General features: G+C 39.1%; 1 long non-coding RNA gene across 1 annotated transcript; it reads right to left on the bottom strand.

Annotated features, from left to right (window-relative positions):
- Positions 1-2,232: 2,232 nt before the first annotated feature.
- On the bottom strand, positions 2,233-6,873 carry LOC119410784. Its single transcript, XR_005186867.1, has 5 exons — positions 6,818-6,873; positions 3,551-4,206; positions 3,244-3,372; positions 2,469-2,809; positions 2,233-2,251 (listed from the first exon to the last, which is right to left on the bottom strand). It is a non-coding gene; the product is annotated as an uncharacterized LOC119410784 (long non-coding RNA).
- Positions 6,874-8,540: the final 1,667 nt, after the last annotated feature.

Below are 8,540 nucleotides of genomic sequence, written 5' to 3'. Positions count from 1 at the left end.
CTTTCTTCCTCGAGCGGTCCACGTTTTAAAGCAGATACACACTGGCCTACCACAGGGCACACGTTTTACAGAGTGTGCACGTTGCTCGTTAAATATGTAATATATTCATATATAAAATGTTTATTTTGTAAAATACGTTTGCTTTTTCAAATACAAAATATGTAACATTTTTCATAAATTCATATATTATAAAATATATTACATATTTAACAATCATGTATGTAATATGTGATTGTTAAATATGTAATATTGGATCATTTTCCTCAATAAATAAATTACAAAGTATAAAAATGTTGTTTCACTTGGTTCTCTTTATCTACTTTTAGAACTTGTCTGATGTTTTAGATCATATTTATGCAGAAATATAGACAATTCTTAAGGCTTCACAAACTTTCAAGCACCACTGTATTTAGTTTTATTTTTGACATTTAACAATTATTTTGTTGGAATTTTTTTTTCCTCCTTTCTACAAAAAAAAAAAAAAAAATAGTTTAATGGTTTCATTTATAAAACAATGAGTATTTCAGGACCTCCTGTTTGTTTTGCCTTTTTATGAGACATTTCAGCACAATGCTGAGGAGCCCAGAAATTCCCTGAAGAAGTAATCCTCAGAGGACTGTAGTGTAATGAACTTCTTGATCAATGACACTGAAACAACTGAACATAGAAGTTCTAAAATAATTAAATATAACTAACACTTTAATAGTTTGTGATTATGACATACTTTGAATTTTGAGTTAGAAGACAAAAGTCGATCGGTGCATCTGGACAGCAAAGGGTGAACCCTTCACAAAGCTGCTGCAGGAGAAATGTGTGGTGGCAGAGAAGATCAGCTGATCAGCTGCAGGAGGGAGCTTTCTCTTGCACTTGTGGGCATAAACAATCCATCATAAATGAACCACGAAGTAGTGAGGGACTACTACGTACGTAATAGTCCCTCGCTACTTCGTGGTTTGTTTACACACACACACATACTTATACATACAAATATATTAGGGCTGGACAATATGGCCAAAACTTTTATCACGATATATTTCTTAGTTGTGTCGCACCTTTTTCTGTCCAGGTTGAAACTAAAGTGGCCGCTTCAACCCGGACAGAAAAAGAAATGTGTCAGTGAAACGTTGTAATCATATCGAAATATCAAAAATGTGCTTAAAACTCATATCATTGTTATTGAATAAAATTGTATCGTGACATATATCGATATTGAATTATTGTCCAGCCTTAACACATGTATATTTTTCACATTATGTATATATTTTCATCTTCAAATCACTTCTTGGTCTGCTGCCTTCATACATCTCCTCCTACATGTCTCTGCGTGAGTGCAGCTACGGCGTGCGCTCTCAGGACATTATTACCTGCAGTGTTCCCTCAATGAGGACTGAACTTGGCAAAAGGGTCTTCTCCTACTCCGCTCCTGTTTCCTGGAATACCTTACAAAAACAATGGAATCTCTCGACCTTGACCTCTGGCTTTAAGAATCTGTTGGACTCCTGGCAGGGACCAATGCAGACGTGTTCCTGTTTTTAGTTTTCTACATTCACCTTAGAATCTAGCTGTTTTTTTTGTTACCTTTTTCTTTTAGCCATCCTATTTGTTATAAAAAAAAAAAAACAACAAAAAAAACTGTAGTATTACTTTTCATAACTGTTTATTGTTGTCTATTGTTGTCCATTGTTGTCATCATTCTTTATTAAAATCAGGTCTCTCTTGTAAATGAGTCCTCGAGGCTCAATGGGATTTACCCGTCTAAATAAATGTTGAATGAAAAAAAAATATATATACACATTTATATATATGCACATACATATATTACTTTAATTATATATATATATATATATACATATTATCTGTACTATATATTATAAACTAATTTATATTACACATGAATTGAAAACTCAAGATTTGTTTATTTTTGTTCTCTGTGCATCTTCACAATAATAATGTGTTGTGTCATCGTTTGTTCCCATACAATGGTGAAATTGGCTCTCTGCATTTTGCCCGTCGGCCCCCGGGTGGTGCGGTGGGCGGCTGTTGGGGGGTGTCCAGGGGGCAGTTGGGGATGGGGTGTGCTGCTCAGAGACACGAGAAGTGCAATGACTGGGGACCGAACCTGGGACTTTCATGTCCCGAGTCAGCTGGCCTGCCTCTTCTCCATCTCAGCCCCCACAGTACAAGCCGTCATAATTTCACTGGAATTACCGAAGTACCGTGATGAAGCAATTTTTGGTCTGATGACTTCAGTCTGGAACCAAAAAAAAAGACCAATTTAAAAACAGGTGAACAGATTCTGATCATCTTTTCTTAGGAGTCATTAAACCTCAAATGCAAATGGAAAATTTGCTTAACTTCCACTATGGACTTTAACAAATACTGTAAGCTCTTAACATAGAAAGCACATACGAAAAACATTTTTTATTGTAAAGTAACAAATGTACAATAAAAAAAAAAGATCAACTAACAACTGGTTGTATATGTATCTCCATCCATCCATCAACCTATCAAAATCTATCTATTTAAAACGATGTTGCATATCTGTTGGTCATGGAACGTGCAATGTCTCCCAGCACCCCAAGGAAGGCTTGATTGAAGGCAGCAGTCTGAGCAGCCTCCTCCCTTCGTAGGGCTGCTTCCTGATCTCTTGCCGCGGCCGCTGCCGCTGCTTCCTGTTGCCTAGCCTCACGCGCGTCTTCTAAAAGAAGACGAAAGTGATTTTCCCTCTGTGCCCGGTTCAGTTCGTCTTCTTTTTTCAGCTCAGAAATCAAAGACTGGTGTGTATTTGCCAATTTACTCTTCCTCTTGGCTAAACAGAAGAAAGAAGAAATGTCAGGTGGTTAATGGAGTCTAGATGCTGTTTTTGAAGAAATGCAGAAAGGCGCTGCTACTGAAGGTCTTTGCTGTTTGAAAGATCATTTCTGTGGCTCTGAACATAATGAAAACTTTGAGTGTGCTCGTAAACAGTTGGGTACAAACCAGTTACATTTACATCTATTTGAGCAGCTTAAAAATAATAATAATAATTACAATAATAAAATGATAAAATAAATATGAACGAATAACACAATTAATAATAAAATAAATAAGAAAAATTAAAATGAACATTAAAAATAAATAAATGTATCAGTAGGTTTACAATACTGCACTTTTAATTTGTTTTACTAAAAGAAGAAGAAGTCAAGCAAGTCCTTTCCTATGGGCACAAATAAAGTGATGTGAAACACGATTGCTGCTTCTTACCAGGTACAGCAGGCTGCTGTGTTGGGCTGCTCTGCGTGGTGCTAGGCGTAGATGGTGCTGATGGTGCAGGGGCAGAAGCCGGGAGGCTTGGACCGTCCAAAATGGCATTTGCTGACGAACCTTCACATGCTAAGAGACATTATGGATCAAAACAGAGTGGAAAACAGGAACAGGGCACAGTTAGCATTGATGCTAACTAATGAGGAGCGCATCATGGGAAATGGCGTCAGCCTCTCGTTTGTTCAAAATGTGCTCAAAACTGATGGATTAGTAACTTAAAATATGCTTATATGTAGAAAAAACTCACCATCTTCCCTCATTGGTTCCTCTTGAGCGGTAGCTGTGTTCAAGCAACTCTCTCCCCCATCGTTAGCTTGGCCATTACCGTAAATGGCATCCATCTGATCGTACCATTTCCAGTTTCGTTGGTTTGATTTGCTCCTGCTGTTGAACTCTTTAACTGTGCGGTAATCGCACTTTAGTTTTTTTAGCTTGTCCCGACATTGCTTGGATGTTCGCTGGTAGCCCTGAGGAGCCAACCGCTCTGACAACTCTTTAAACACCTTTTCGTTACGGGTCGCTCCATCCAGCTCGCTCTGAATATTTTCTTCGGCCACCAAGCACAAAAACGCCTGCACTTCTGCATTGGACCACGGTGATGACATTATTGTTTTGTTATATCTTCAAAATACGTCCAGTAGCTCCTGCGAGTTCGAGTGATTGTAGTGAAAATGGCGGATCTGGTTGATGTGAAAGTTTCTCAAACCACGAGTGACTGCACCCCCGGACCAATCAGTGCTCTGACGTCAACTTTTAGGACCAGTTCAGCACGGCTGAAACCCCAGAGGAATGGGTCCTGAAAAAGGGACTGGTTGGAAAAGCACTGGAAGCGTGGAGAGTGGAGTCGATCCGTGCTGTACCGTTACTCATGGAAAAGGGACATTTGACTCTCGGTCTGTGTGTCTGAAATAAAGAAACAGAATATAACTGAGAAGACTAAATCCAGCACATGGTAACTTGTGGCTTAGCTTCAACTTAAATGACCATTAGCAAGTCACTTAGAACTAGGGTTGCCAAACATCCCGTAAAAAATGGGATCGTCCCGTATTTAGAAACAAAAGTATGTGTTCCGTATTGAGGTGGAATAGGAGCACTTTGTCCCGTATTATAGTGACAATTAAAAAAACATGTCCATGTCAACAGTTAGTAAATGAGTTAAAGACTCATAAATCCTTAATCAGGATAATCATTGTAAAAAAAATAAAATAAAATAAAAAATCACTGTAATGCCACTTTAATTGGTGATATGCGACTTATCTGTGCTGCTGATTATCCATGCTGCTGTATTCATTCATACCCATCTGCTCACCACAGACTCATGTTCAGGCTGCTGTTTAATATATCATGACGGCTCAGTGGTTAGCACTGTTGCCTCACAGCAAGAAGGTCCTGGGTTCAATCCCCGGTTGGACCTGGGGTCTTTCTGTGTGGAGTTTGCATGTTCTTCTCGTGCTTGCGTGGATTTTCTCAGAGTACTTCAGTTTCCTCCCACAGATCAAAAACATACATGTTAAGTTGCCTTCAGGCCTCCTTTGCAAAATAGATCTGTGATCTCAGTGGGATTTGACTGGTTAAATAAAGGTTAATAAACAATAAATAAACAGTTTTTTAATACTTTGTCAAAACAAGATTAAAAGCAAAAACAACCAAGCTTCTGTTCTGTAGCTGAAGACAATTTGCTTCTCACATGAGGAGCTTTTTCAAAGAAACAAGGTTCTGTTGAGTTGCTCTTTATGCTTGATGGATTGATGTGCAGATTGACTCCACAATAGAGGATTGTTTGGGTCTTTGTTAGTCCCACCAGCGAGGAGCCACTCTGCTCACATTGTTGAAATTCCTGATAGGTGTAGAAATGGCTGGAGATCAGCCCTAAAGCTGCATTATAAGTTTTTCAAAGTTGAAATCTGAGACCTCCTCTGTTTAAACATTGTTTCTCTCGTTTTACATAAATTGCTTCCTTGCACCATGAAGGACCTCACTCACCATCACACAGACCTTGTGCCCCACTCCCCTCAGGCAGGAGGTTGAAGCATTAAGTGCAGAACCACTGACCAGACTGAGCTTCTACCCTGAAGCTGTTACTCCTAAATCCCTAACCAGAAGAACCACTGCAATGCCACTTTGATCGTGTGCTGCTGACTACCCCTGTTGCTGATCTCATGCTGCTGATTTATTTCATGCTGCTGTATTCATTCATACTCATCTACTCACACTCACGTTCGTGCTGCTGTTGTTCGGCGTATTGTTTTTGCACTATAGTGTTTAATGTATTACTTAGTTCATATTTTATTACTGTTTTTCTTTTTATACTTTTTCTGGATGTAACTGGGACCCTGTGTACACAATTTTGTTCCACCGCATGTACTACATGTGATGTTAATGACAGTAAAGGAACTTGATTTTTGTCTTTTTCATTTGAAGTGGGCCAAATCACTTATATTAAAAGTAAACTAATGGAAATTTCTGCTGTAATTTGATTCTTTTAATAAGCCATGTAACTTGATATGATCCCAGGTTGTGAACAGATGTGTTTCTGGTGTGTGACCACAGCGTGCACGTCTGATGTTGCTCACAGTGGTCCTCAGTGCGCTTGTGTTTGCCCAGATATGTGAAAAATTAAGAGGGAACATTTCATCCAGATGTTGCATCCTTTGTCCTCAGCATCCCATCTTCCACTGCATTTGTGGAAAGGATTGTCTCTCTCATGAAAAATAAGTGGACTGATGTTTGAAACAAATGTTCTTCTAAATTAATTAGAAGTGTCAGTGTAAATATTGAAACGTCTTGCTGAGAGTTTTATTCTTTGGCTCTGAAAAACAAACCACTCTTTACGTTCTGAATACAAATGGAAGAAACAGGTTGACTCCACATGATGGAGCACTGCACAGTTTACAAGATTTTATTTTTATTTATTTTTTTACCACAAGTGAAAAGTCAAAGCCTTTGAGGCACAATGCGTTTGTTTACAAATTTCCTACAAGCTTTATGTTTGCATTAAATGCATTATTACACAAATGTTCTTATTGCTTTCTGTTATTATAAGCAGAACAGAAGAATGTTTAAGAAAGATCAGTTCATTTTAGAAAGATTTTACTCTGCTATTTCTATCTGCTCTCAAAATAAAGTGTGTAATAATTAACGTTCTATGCATAATTTATCATTCAAAAACATGCATCCAATTAAATTCAGGCTCTTTTCAGAGCAAGAAAAGCAGAGGGGAAGGGTGAACCATCACGCAGGTAAGGGTGAAGGTAATGGGGTCGGTCAGCCCTGCCATGAGGTGTCCCTTCTTTATTTTTCAAGGAGTTGGCAACCCTGCATGCCTACACAAGTGATGCTAACATGCTAATATATATTAGCGCTAAGTGATGCTAACATGCTAATATATATTAGCGCTAAGTGATGCTAACATGCTAATATATATTAGCGCTATGATGCTAGCATGCTAATATATATTAGCGCCGTTTCATTTGCATATGAAAAAAACTAAATAGAAATTGTTGTTATAACTCACCTTTATAACAAACGCAGACAGTCACAGAAGCAAAAAAAAAAAAAAAAAGAACCGAAGCGCAGCGAACAATTCAATATATATATTTGCGAGGACCCCATAGCTGCCCAACAAGGTGCCTAATGTAAAAAAAAAAAAAACACTACACAGCTGCCAAGTCCGCTTTCTAAAGTCGCTTGCAAATTTTGTGATTGGCGGTTTTTGGGTTTGTTTTGAACGTGAAGTTGCTTATTTGGGCATGACTTTCTTTCCGAGTGAAACTAGTTGATTATCTCCCAGCTCCGCACAATAAAGCAAAAAACGAGTGGTAGTTTGTCCCTTCCAAGCCACCGTTTCCTCTATGGAGGGCATACGTAGATGATCACATGGGGGGCACGTGAGAGTGCGCACCAAAATAAACACTCCTACTGTGGCGGACCATTTGGGGCTTTACTCACACGCAGATGTTTTTTTTTTTTTTAATATGTAAAAAAAAAATTACTTGTGCAAAATGTACTTTTTATCAGAGTTTAAAAGTATGTTATTCAAATTGTTTAGCATAATTTTGTTGTTTATGTGTAATGCCATAATAAATGTGTTTATACTGTTTTAAAAACGGCCTGTTTTAATGTGGTGGGTTGCCAGTTGGGCTCGTTTTCATCGAGTTGGTTTCTACTAAACAGATCGTGCTCAGAACATGCAGTTATACTAGGGAATTTATAACACAAATGTTAAACTAAAATCAAGCATTTAACAATAAAACTACAAAATATACACTAATACATAAAAAAATACATAGACACCGATTTTTAAATTGGTGTTGCACATTGTGTTAGTGTAGTGGTTGGTACTTTTCAGCCTGTGTGTTTATGTACTTTAGTCCAGCAGAGTCTTCTTCCAAAAAGTTCAAACAGGCTCAGCTCAAAAACTTCAGGCCCATTTCTGTAGCACAGCTGAAAACATCTTCACATGTTCACATGGTGTATTTTGTCAGCCGCTGAGCAGAACCTGACCAGTTGTGAAAACGGCCCAGATTATCATCAGTCTGGAGCTCCCATCCCTGTACACACCCGTCCATCCATTCTTCAAACTGTTACCATCTGGGTAGCAGTTCAGGAGAACAAGATCTCGCACCGACAGACCCGTCAGCTTCTTCCCTAGAAGAAAGCCGTGGCCCTCTCCACCCCCACACTGAACATCCATCGTCTTTACTCGCTTCTTTTTTGGGTTGCGGGTGCCCATGTCCAGCAATCATGTGACGGATGGCGTGATCAGAAAGTGACAAACCATCTTGGCTTTAAGCTTGAATAGTTTTGAGTAGTTTCCTTGGCTTTGTGCCTGGGGTCACATTTCTTCTTGCGTCCATGTCCTTGGAGGTTGGCGACAGTCCCACAAACCTTCTACGTGTTATTAATCTTGCAGCTGCTGTCAGAAGAACATGAAGCAGCTTGGGGATGGTCTTTAGCGTGGATCTCTATACTGAGCTCCTCAAGTCTCTGCTCCAGGTTCAGTGAGGTGAACAGAACCAGTCTACCCAGTATCTGATCTCCTTCACCGGGGTGAACGTCTGATGGAAAGCTTGAAGGCTCCAGAGATCCTAACGAGGGTCAAACATCCACTTCTTTAGCCACTTTTAACTCCTGGACGTATAAAGCAGCTGCTGCTTGTGTGAAGTAGAGAACCTGAACGCATCTTCAGTAAAAAACGGCTTCAATGATCCACTGAACCTGCAGCAGGCAGACGTGCT

The sequence above is a fragment of the Nematolebias whitei genome, chromosome 6 (genome assembly GCF_014905685.2).
Source record: "Nematolebias whitei isolate Nwh7 chromosome 6, NemWhi1, whole genome shotgun sequence".
NCBI classification, from domain to species: Eukaryota; Metazoa; Chordata; class Actinopteri; order Cyprinodontiformes; family Rivulidae; genus Nematolebias; species Nematolebias whitei.
This window is presented reverse-complemented; position numbering and strand designations above follow the sequence as displayed.